Here is a 13515-nt window from a genome sequence, read left to right as displayed (position 1 = left end):
AACACTAATAGAACCAGAGAGGCAGCACTGAGCAATTCAACACAAAACACTAATAGAACCAGAGAGGCAGCACTGAGCAATTCAACACAAAACACTAATAGAACCAGAGAGGCAGCACTGAGCAATTCAACACAAAACACTAATAGAACCAGAGAGGCAGCACTGAGCAACTCAACACAAAACACTAATAGATCGAGAGAGGCAGCACTGAGCAATTCAACACAAAACACTAATAGAACCAGAGAGGCAGCACTGAGCAACTCAACACAAAACACTAATAGAACCAGAGAGGCAGCACTGAGCAATTCAACACAAAACACTAATAGAACAGGAGAGGCAGCACTGAGCAATTCAACACAAAACACTAATAGATCCAGAGAGGCAGCACTGAGCAACTCAACACAAAACACTAATAGAACCAGAGAGGCAGCACTGAGCAACTCAACACAAAACACTAATAGAACCAGAGAGGCAGCACTGAGCAATTCAACACAAAACACTAATAGAGCAGGAGAGGCAGCACTGAGCAATTCAACACAAAACACTAATAGATCCAGAGAGGCAGCACTGAGCAATTCAACACAAAACACTAATAGATCCAGAGAGGCAGCACTGAGCAATTCAACACAAAACACTAATAGAACAGGAGAGGCAGCACTGAGCAATTCAACACAAAACACTAATAGAACCAGAGAGGCAGCACCGAGCAATTCAACACAAAACACTAATAGATCCAGAGAGGCAGCACTGAGCAATTCAACACAAAACACTAATAGATCCAGAGAGGCAGCACTGAGCAATTCAACACAAAACACTAATAGATCCAGAGAGGCAGCACTGAGCAATTCAACACAAAACACTAATAGAACCAGAGAGGCAGCACTGAGCAATTCAACACAAAACACTAATAGAACCAGAGAGGCAGCACTGAGCAATTCAACACAAAACACTAATAGATCCAGAGAGGCAGCACTGAGCAATTCAACACAAAACACTAATAGAACCAGAGAGGCAGCACTGAGCAATTCAACACAAAACACTAATAGAACCAGAGAGGCAGCACTGAGCAATTCAACACAAAACACTAATAGAACCAGAGAGGCAGCACTGAGCAATTCAACACAAAACACTAATAGATCCAGAGAGGCAGCACTGAGCAATTCAACACAAAACACTAATAGAACAGGAGAGGCAGCACTGAGCAATTCAACACAAAACACTAATAGATCCAGAGAGGCAGCACTGAGCAATTCAACACAAAACACTAATAGATCCAGAGAGGCAGCACTGAGCAACTCAACACAAAACACTAATAGAACCAGAGAGGCAGCACTGAGCAATTCAACACAAAACACTAATAGAACCAGCGAGGCAGCACTGAGCAATTCAACACAAAACACTAATAGAACCAGAGAGGCAGCACTGAGCAATTCAACACAAAACACTAATTGAACCAGAGAGCCAGCACTGAGCAATTCAACACAAAACACTAATGGAACCAGAGAGGCAGCACTGAGCAATTCAACACAAAACACTAATAGAACCAGAGAGGCAGCACTGAGCAATTCAACACAAAACACTAATAGATCCAGAGAGGCAGCACTGAGCAATTCAACACAAAACACTGATAGAACCGGAGAGGCAGCACTGAGCAATTCAACACAAAACACTAATAGAACCAGAGAGGCAGCACTGAGCAATTCAACAGAAAACACTAATAGAACCGGAGAGGCAGCACTGAGCAATTCAACACAAAACACTAATAGAACCAGAGAGGCAGCACTGAGCAATTCAACACAAAACACTAATAGATCCAGAGAGGCAGCACTGAGCAATTCAACACAAAACACTAATAGAACCGGAGAGGCAGCACTGAGCAATTCAACACAAAACACTAATAGATCCAGAGAGGCCGCACTGAGCAATTCAACACAAAACACTAATAGATCCAGAGAGGCAGCACTGAGCAACTCAACACAAAACACTAATAGAACCAGAGAGGCAGCACTGAGCAATTCAACACAAAACACTAATAGATCCAGAGAGGCAGCACTGAGCAACTCAACACAAAACACTAATAGAACCAGAGAGGCAGCACTGAGCAACTCAACACAAAACACTAATAGAACCAGAGAGGCAGCACTGAGCAATTCAACACAAAACACTAATAGATCCAGAGAGGCAGCACTGAGCAATTCAACACAAAACACTAATAGAACCAGAGAGGCAGCACTGAGCAATTCAACACAAAACACTAATAGAACCAGAGAGGCAGCACTGAGCAATTCAACACAAAACACGAATAGAACCGGAGAGGCAGCACTGAGCAACTCAACACAAAACACTAATAGATCCAGAGAGGCAGCACTGAGCAATTCAACACAAAACACTAATAGAACCAGAGAGGCAGCACTGAGCAACTCAACACAAAACACTAATAGATCCAGAGCGGCAGCACTGAGCAACTCAACACAAAACACTAATAGAACCAGAGAGGCAGCACTGAGCAATTCAACACAAAACACTGATAGAACCAGAGAGGCAGCACTGAGCAATTCAACACAAAACACTAATAGAACCAGAGAGGCAGCACTGAGCAATTCAACACAAAACACTAATAGAACCAGAGAGGCAGCACTGAGCAATTCAACACAAAACACTAATAGAACCAGAGAGGCAGCACTGAGCAATTCAACACAAAACACTAATAGAACCAGAGAGGCTGCACTGAGCAATTCAACACAAAACACTAATAGATCCAGAGAGGCAGCACTGAGCAATTCAACACAAAACACTAATAGAACCAGAGAGGCAGCACTGAGCAATTCAACACAAAACACTAATAGAACCAGAGAGGCAGCACTGAGCAATTCAACACAAAACACTAATAGATCCAGAGAGGCAGCACTGAGCAATTCAACACAAAACACTAATAGAACCAGAGAGGCAGCACTGAGCAATTCAACACAAAACACTAATAGAACCAGAGAGGCAGCACTGAGCAATTCAACACAAAACACTAATAGAACCAGAGAGGCAGCACTGAGCAATTCAACACAAAACACTAATAGATCCAGAGAGGCAGCACTGAGCAATTCAACACAAAACACTAATAGAACAGGAGAGGCAGCACTGAGCAATTCAACACAAAACACTAATAGATCCAGAGAGGCAGCACTGAGCAATTCAACACAAAACACTAATAGATCCAGAGAGGCAGCACTGAGCAACTCAACACAAAACACTAATAGAACCAGAGAGGCAGCACTGAGCAATTCAACACAAAACACTAATAGAACCAGCGAGGCAGCACTGAGCAATTCAACACAAAACACTAATAGAACCAGAGAGGCAGCACTGAGCAATTCAACACAAAACACTAATTGAACCAGAGAGCCAGCACTGAGCAATTCAACACAAAACACTAATGGAACCAGAGAGGCAGCACTGAGCAATTCAACACAAAACACTAATAGAACCAGAGAGGCAGCACTGAGCAATTCAACACAAAACACTAATAGATCCAGAGAGGCAGCACTGAGCAATTCAACACAAAACACTGATAGAACCGGAGAGGCAGCACTGAGCAATTCAACACAAAACACTAATAGAACCAGAGAGGCAGCACTGAGCAATTCAACAGAAAACACTAATAGAACCGGAGAGGCAGCACTGAGCAATTCAACACAAAACACTAATAGAACCAGAGAGGCAGCACTGAGCAATTCAACACAAAACACTAATAGATCCAGAGAGGCAGCACTGAGCAATTCAACACAAAACACTAATAGAACCGGAGAGGCAGCACTGAGCAATTCAACACAAAACACTAATAGATCCAGAGAGGCCGCACTGAGCAATTCAACACAAAACACTAATAGATCCAGAGAGGCAGCACTGAGCAACTCAACACAAAACACTAATAGAACCAGAGAGGCAGCACTGAGCAATTCAACACAAAACACTAATAGATCCAGAGAGGCAGCACTGAGCAACTCAACACAAAACACTAATAGAACCAGAGAGGCAGCACTGAGCAACTCAACACAAAACACTAATAGAACCAGAGAGGCAGCACTGAGCAATTCAACACAAAACACTAATAGATCCAGAGAGGCAGCACTGAGCAATTCAACACAAAACACTAATAGAACCAGAGAGGCAGCACTGAGCAATTCAACACAAAACACTAATAGAACCAGAGAGGCAGCACTGAGCAATTCAACACAAAACACGAATAGAACCGGAGAGGCAGCACTGAGCAACTCAACACAAAACACTAATAGATCCAGAGAGGCAGCACTGAGCAATTCAACACAAAACACTAATAGAACCAGAGAGGCAGCACTGAGCAACTCAACACAAAACACTAATAGATGCAGAGCGGCAGCACTGAGCAACTCAACACAAAACACTAATAGAACCAGAGAGGCAGCACTGAGCAATTCAACACAAAACACTGATAGAACCAGAGAGGCAGCACTGAGCAATTCAACACAAAACACTAATAGAACCAGAGAGGCAGCACTGAGCAATTCAACACAAAACACTAATAGAACCAGAGAGGCAGCACTGAGCAATTCAACACAAAACACTAATAGAACCAGAGAGGCAGCACTGAGCAATTCAACACAAAACACTAATAGAACCAGAGAGGCAGCACTGAGCAATTCAACACAAAACACTAATAGAACCAGAGAGGCAGCACTGAGCAATTCAACACAAAACACTAATAGAACCAGAGAGGCAGCACTGAGCAATTCAACACAAAACACTAATAGAACCAGAGAGGCAGCACTGAGCAACTCAACACAAAACACTAATAGATCCAGAGAGGCAGCACTGAGCAATTCAACACAAAACACTAATAGAACCAGTGAGGCAGCACTGAGCAACTCAACACAAAACACTAATAGAACCAGAGAGGCAGCACTGAGCAATTCAACACAAAACACTAATCGAACAGGAGAGGCAGCACTGAGCAATTCAACACAAAACACTAATAGAACCAGAGAGGCAGCACTGAGCAACTCAACACAAAACACTAATAGAACCAGAGAGGCAGCACTGAGCAATTCAACACAAAACACTAATAGAGCAGGAGAGGCAGCACTGAGCAATTCAACACAAAACACTAATAGATCCAGAGAGGCAGCACTGAGCAATTCAACACAAAACACTAATAGATCCAGAGAGGCAGCACTGAGCAATTCAACACAAAACACTAATAGAACAGGAGAGGCAGCACTGAGCAATTCAACACAAAACACTAATAGAACCAGAGAGGCAGCACTGAGCAACTCAACACAAAACACTAATATAACCAGAGAGGCAGCACTGAGCAATTCAACACAAAACACTAATAGAACCAGAGAGGCAGCACTGAGCAACTCAACACAAAACACTAATATAACCAGAGAGGCAGCACTGAGCAATTCAACACAAAACACTAATAGATCCAGAGAGGCAGCACTGAGCAATTCAACACAAAACACTAATAGAACAGGAGAGGCAGCACTGAGCAATTCAACACAAAACACTAATAGATCCAGAGAGGCAGCACTGAGCAATTCAACACAAAACACTAATAGAACCAGAGAGGCAGCACTGAGCAATTCAACACAAAACACTAATAGAACCAGAGAGGCAGCACTGAGCAATTCAACACAAACACTAATAGAACCAGAGAGGCAGCACTGAGCAATTCAACACAAAACACTAATAGAACCAGAGAGGCAGCACTGAGCAACTCAACACAAAACACTAATAGATCCAGAGAGGCAGCACTGAGCAATTCAACACAAAACACTAATAGAACCAGAGAGGCAGCACTGAGCAACTCAACACAAAACACTAATAGAACCAGAGAGGCAGCACTGAGCAATTCAACACAAAACACTAATAGAACAGGAGAGGCAGCACTGAGCAATTCAACACAAAACACTAATAGATCCAGAGAGGCAGCACTGAGCAATTCAACACAAAACACTAATAGATCCAGAGAGGCAGCACTGAGCAACTCAACACAAAACACTAATAGAACCAGAGAGGCAGCACTGAGCAATTCAACACAAAACACTAATAGAACCAGAGAGGCAGCACTGAGCAATTCAACACAAAACACTAATAGAACCAGAGAGGCAGCACTGAGCAATTCAACACAAAACACTAATGGAACCAGAGAGGCAGCACTGAGCAATTCAACACAAAACACTAATAGAACCAGAGAGGCAGCACTGAGCAATTCAACACAAAACACTAATAGATCCAGAGAGGCAGCACTGAGCAATTCAACACAAAACACTAATAGAACAAGAGAGGCAGCACTGAGCAATTCAACACAAAACACTAATAGAACCAGAGAGGCAGCACTGAGCAATTCAACACAAAACACTAATAGAACCAGAGAGGCAGCACTGAGTAATTCAACACAAAACACTAATAGAACCAGAGAGGCAGCACTGAGCAATTCAACACAAAACACTAATAGATCCAGAGAGGCAGCACTGAGCAATTCAACACAAAACACTAATAGAACCAGAGAGGCAGCACTGAGCAATTCAACACAAAACACTAATAGAACCAGAGAGGCAGCACTGAGCAATTCAACACAAAACACTAATAGAACCAGAGAGGCAGCACTGAGCAATTCAACACAAAACACTAATAGAACCAGAGAGGCAGCACTGAGCAACTCAACACAAAACACTAATAGATCGAGAGAGGCAGCACTGAGCAATTCAACACAAAACACTAATAGAACCAGAGAGGCAGCACTGAGCAACTCAACACAAAACACTAATAGAACCAGAGAGGCAGCACTGAGCAATTCAACACAAAACACTAATAGAACAGGAGAGGCAGCACTGAGCAATTCAACACAAAACACTAATAGATCCAGAGAGGCAGCACTGAGCAACTCAACACAAAACACTAATAGAACCAGAGAGGCAGCACTGAGCAACTCAACACAAAACACTAATAGAACCAGAGAGGCAGCACTGAGCAATTCAACACAAAACACTAATAGAGCAGGAGAGGCAGCACTGAGCAATTCAACACAAAACACTAATAGATCCAGAGAGGCAGCACTGAGCAATTCAACACAAAACACTAATAGATCCAGAGAGGCAGCACTGAGCAATTCAACACAAAACACTAATAGAACAGGAGAGGCAGCACTGAGCAATTCAACACAAAACACTAATAGAACCAGAGAGGCAGCACTGAGCAATTCAACACAAAACACTAATGTAACCAGAGAGGCAGCACTGAGCAATTCAACATAAAACACTAATAGAACCAGAGAGGCAGCACTGAGCAATTCAACACAAAACACTAATAGATCCAGAGAGGCAGCACTGAGCAACTCAACACAAAACACTAATATAACCAGAGAGGCAGCACTGAGCAATTCAACACAAAACACTAATAGAACCAGAGAGGCAGCACTGAGCAATTCAACACAAAACACTAATAGATCCAGAGAGGCAGCACTGAGCAACTCAACACAAAACACTAATAGATCCAGAGAGGCAGCACTGAGCAATTCAACACAAAACACTAATAGATCCAGAGAGGCAGCACTGAGCAATTCAACACAAAACACTAATAGATCCAGAGAGGCAGCACTGAGCAATTCAACACAAAACACTAATAGAACAGGAGAGGCAGCACTGAGCAATTCAACACAAAACACTAATAGAACCAGAGAGGCAGCACTGAGCAATTCAACACAAAACACTAATATAACCAGAGAGGCAGCACTGAGCAATTCAACACAAAACACTAATAGAACCAGAGAGGCAGCACTGAGCAATTCAACACAAAACACTAATAGAACCAGAGAGGCAGCACTGAGCAATTCAACACAAAACACTAATAGAACCAGAGAGGCAGCACTGAGCAACTCAACACAAAACACTAATAGAACAGGAGAGGCAGCACTGAGCAACTCAACACAAAACACTAATAGAACCAGAGAGGCAGCACTGAGCAACTCAACACAAAACACTAATAGATCCAGAGAGGCAGCACTGAGCAATTCAACACAAAACACTAATAGAACCAGAGAGGCAGCACTGAGCAACTCAACACAAAACACTAATAGAACCAGAGAGGCAGCACTGAGCAACTCAACACAAAACACTAATAGAACCAGAGAGGCAGCACTGAGCAACTCAACACAAAACACTAATAGAACCAGAGAGGCAGCACTGAGCAATTCAACACAAAACACTAATAGAACCAGAGAGGCAGCACTGAGCAACTCAACACAAAACACTAATAGAACCAGAGAGGCAGCACTGAGCAATTCAACACAAAACACTAATAGAACCAGAGAGGCAGCACTGAGCAATTCAACACAAAACACTAATAGAACCAGAGAGGCAGCACTGAGCAATTCAACACAAAACACTAATAGAACCAGAGAGGCAGCACTGAGCAATTCAACACAAAACACTAATAGAACCAGAGAGGCAGCACTGAGCAATTCAACACAAAACACTAATAGAACAGGAGAGGCAGCACTGACCAATTCAACACAAAACACTAATAGAACCAGAGAGGCAGCACTGAGCAATTCAACACAAAACACTAATAGATCCAGAGAGGCAGCACAGAGCAATTCAACACAAAACACTAATAAAACAGGAGAGGCAGCACTGAGCAATTCAACACAAAACACTAATAGATCCAGAGAGGCAGCACTGAGCAATTCAACACAAAACACTAATAGATCCAGAGAGGCAGCACTGAGCAACTCAACACAAAACACTAATAGAACCAGAGAGGCAGCACTGAGCAATTCAACACAAAACACTAATAGAACCAGAGAGGCAGCACTGAGCAATTCAACACAAAACACTAATAGAACCAGAGAGGCAGCACTGAGCAATTCAACACAAAACACTAATAGAACCAGAGAGGCAGCACTGAGCAATTCAACACAAAACACTAATAGAACAGGAGAGGCAGCACTGAGCAATTCAACACAAAACACTAATAGAACCAGAGAGGCAGCACTGAGCAATTCAACACAAAACACTAATAGATCCAGAGAGGCAGCACTGAGCAATTCAACACAAAACACTAATAGAACAGGAGAGGCAGCACTGAGCAATTCAACACAAAACACTAATAGAACCAGAGAGGCAGCACTGAGCAATTCAACACAAAACACTAATAGAACAGGAGAGGCAGCACTGAGCAATTCAACACAAAACACTAATAGAACCAGAGAGGCAGCACTGAGCAATTCAACACAGAACACTAATAGATCCAGAGAGGCAGCACTGAGCAATTCAACACAAAACACTAATAGAACCAGAGAGGCAGCACTGAGCAATTCAACACAAAACACTAATAGATCCAGAGAAGCAGCACTGAGCAACTCAACACAAAACACTAATAGAACCAGAGAGGCAGCACTGAGCAATTCAACACAAAACACTAATAGATCCAGAGAGGCAGCACTGAGCAATTCAACACAAAACACTAATAGATCCAGAGAGGCAGCACTGAGCAATTCAACACAAAACACTAATAGAACCAGAGCGGCAGCACTGAGCAACTCAACACAAAACACTAATAGATCCAGAGAGGCAGCACTGAGCAATTCAACACAAAACACTAATAGAACAGGAGAGGCAGCACTGAGCAATTCAACACAAAACACTAATAGAACCAGAGAGGCAGCACTGAGCAATTCAACACAAAACATTAATAGAACCAGAGAGGCAGCACTGAGCAATTCAACACAAAACACTAATAGATCCAGAGAGGCAGCACTGAGCAATTCAACACAAAACACTAATAGAACAGGAGAGGCAGCACTGAGCAATTCAACACAAAACACTAATAGATCCAGAGAGGCAGCACTGAGCAATTCAACACAAAACACTAATAGAACCAGAGAGGCAGCACTGAGCAATTCAACACAAAACACTAATAGAACCAGAGAGGCAGCACTGAGCAATTCAACACAAAACACTAATAGAACCAGAGAGGCAGCACTGAGCAACTCAACACAAAACACTAATAGAACCAGAGAGGCAGCACTGAGCAACTCAACACATAACACTAATAGATCCAGAGAGGCAGCACTGAGCAATTCAACACAAAACACTAATAGATCCAGAGAGACAGCACTGAGCAATTCAACACAAAACACTAATAGAACCAGAGAGGCAGCACTGAGCAACTCAACACAAAACACTAATAGAACCGGAGAGGCAGCACTGAGCAATTCAACACAAAACACTAATAGATCCAGAGAGGCAGCACTGAGCAACTCAACACAAAACACTAATAGAACCAGAGAGGCAGCACTGAGCAATTCAACACAAAACACTAATAGATCCAGAGAGGCAGCACTGAGCAATTCAACACAAAACACTAATAGAACCAGAGAGGCAGCACTGAGCAATTCAACACAAAACACTAATAGATCCAGAGAGGCAGCACTGAGCAATTCAACACAAAACACTAATAGAACAGGAGAGGCAGCACTGAGCAATTCAACACAAAACACTAATAGAACCAGAGAGGCAGCACCGAGCAATTCAACACAAAACACTAATAGAACCAGAGAGGCAGCACCGAGCAATTCAACACAAAACACTAATAGATCCAGAGAGGCAGCACTGAGCAATTCAACACAAAACACTAATAGAACCAGAGAGGCAGCACTGAGCAATTCAACACAAAACACTAATAGAACCAGAGAGGCAGCACTGAGCAATTCAACACAAAACACTAATAGATCCAGAGAGGCAGCACTGAGCAATTCAACACAAAACACTAATAGATCCAGAGAGGCAGCACTGAGCAATTCAACACAAAACACTAATAGATCCAGAGAGGCAGCACTGAGCAATTCAACACAAAACACTAATAGAACCAGAGAGGCAGCACTGAGCAATTCAACACAAAACACTAATAGAACCAGAGAGGCAGCACTGAGCAATTCAACACAAAACACTAATAGAACCAGAGAGGCAGCACTGAGCAATTCAACACAAAACACTAATAGATCCAGAGAGGCAGCACTGAGCAATTCAACACAAAACACTAATAGAACCAGAGAGGCAGCACTGAGCAATTCAACACAAAACACTAATAGAACCAGAGAGGCAGCAATGAGCAATTCAACACAAAACACTAATAGAACCAGAGAGGCAGCACTGAGCAATTCAACACAAAACACTAATAGATCCAGAGAGGCAGCACTGAGCAATTCAACACAAAGCACTAATAGAACAGGAGAGGCAGCACTGAGCAATTCAACACAAAACACTAATAGATCCAGAGAGGCAGCACTGAGCAATTCAACACAAAACACTAATAGATCCAGAGAGGCAGCACTGAGCAATTCAACACAAAACACTAATAGATCCAGAGAGGCAGCACTGAGCAATTCAACACAAAACACTAATAGAACCAGAGAGGCAGCACTGAGCAATTCAACACAAAACACTAATAGAACCAGAGAGGCAGCACCGAGCAATTCAACACAAAACACTAACAGATCCAGAGAGGCAGCACTGAGCAATTCAACACAAAACACTAATAGAACCAGAGAGGCAGCACTGAGCAATTCAACACAAAACACTAATAGAACCAGAGAGGCAGCACTGAGCAATTCAACACAAAACACTAATAGAACCAGAGAGGCAGCACTGAGCAATTCAACACAAAACACTAATAGATCCAGAGAGGCAGCACTGAGCAATTCAACACAAAAAACTAATAGAACCAGAGAGGCAGCACTGAGCAATTCAACACAAAACACTAATAGAACCAGAGAGGCAGCACTGAGCAATTCAACACAAAACACTAATAGATCCAGAGAGGCAGCACTGAGCAATTCAACACAAAACACTAATAGAACAGGAGAGGCAGCACTGAGCAATTCAACACAAAACACTAATAGATCCAGAGAGGCAGCACTGAGCAATTCAACACAAAACACTAATAGATCCAGAGAGGCAGCACTGAGCAACTCAACACAAAACACTAATAGAACCAGAGAGGCAGCACTGAGCAATTCAACACAAAACACTAATAGAACCAGAGAGGCAGCACTGAGCAACTCAACACAAAACACTAATAGAACCAGAGAGGCAGCACTGAGCAATTCAACACAAAACACTAATAGAACCAGAGAGGCAGCACCGCGAAATTCAACACAAAACACTAATAGAACCAGAGAGGCAGCACTGAGCAATTCAACACAAAACACTAATAGATCCAGAGAGGCAGCACTGAGCAATTCAACACAAAAAACTAATAGAACCAGAGAGGCAGCACTGAGCAATTCAACACAAAACACTAATAGAACCAGAGAGGCAGCACTGAGCAATTCAACACAAAACACTAATAGATCCAGAGAGGCAGCACTGAGCAATTCAACACAAAACACTAATAGAACAGGAGAGGCAGCACTGAGCAATTCAACACAAAACACTAATAGATCCAGAGAGGCAGCACTGAGCAATTCAACACAAAACACTAATAGATCCAGAGAGGCAGCACTGAGCAACTCAACACAAAACACTAATAGAACCAGAGAGGCAGCACTGAGCAATTCAACACAAAACACTAATAGAACCAGAGAGGCAGCACTGAGCAATTCAACACAAAACACTAATAGAACCAGAGAGGCAGCACTGAGCAATTCAACACAAAACACTAATTGAACCAGAGAGGCAGCACTGAGCAATTCAACACAAAACACTAATGGAACTAGAGAGGCAGCACTGAGCAATTCAACACAAAACACTAATAGAACCAGAGAGGCAGCACTGAGCAATTCAACACAAAACACTAATAGATCCAGAGAGGCAGCACTGAGCAATTCAACACAAAACACTAATAGAACAGGAGAGGCAGCACTGAGCAATTCAACACAAAACACTAATAGAACCAGAGAGGCAGCACTGAGCAATTCAACACAAAACACTAATAGAACAGGAGAGGCAGCACTGAGCAATTCAACACAAAACACTAATAGAACCAGAGAGGCAGCACTGAGCAATTCAACACAAAACACTAATAGAACCAGAGAGGCAGCACTGAGCAATTCAACACAAAACACTAATAGAACCAGAGAGGCAGCACTGAGCAATTCAACACAAAACACCAATAGATCCAGAGAGGCAGCACTGAGCAACTCAACACAAAACACTAATAGAACCAGAGAGGCAGCACTGAGCAATTCAACACAAAACACTAATAGATCCAGAGAGGCAGCACTGAGCAATTCAACACAAAACACTAATAGAACCGGAGAGGCAGCACTGAGCAATTCAACACAAAACACTAATAGATCCAGAGAGGCAGCACTGAGCAACTCAACACAAAACACTAATAGATCCAGAGAGGCAGCACTGAGCAATTCAACACAAAACACTAATAGATCCAGAGAGGCAGCACTGAGCAATTCAACACAAAACACTAATAGATCCAGAGAGGCAGCACTGAGCAATTCAACACAAAACACTAATAGAACCA

This window comes from Heterodontus francisci, chromosome 15 (genome assembly GCF_036365525.1).
Source record: "Heterodontus francisci isolate sHetFra1 chromosome 15, sHetFra1.hap1, whole genome shotgun sequence".
In the NCBI taxonomy this organism is placed as follows: domain Eukaryota; kingdom Metazoa; phylum Chordata; class Chondrichthyes; order Heterodontiformes; family Heterodontidae; genus Heterodontus; species Heterodontus francisci.
The sequence above is the reverse complement of the archived record's forward strand: the minus strand, read 5'-3'. Positions refer to the sequence as shown.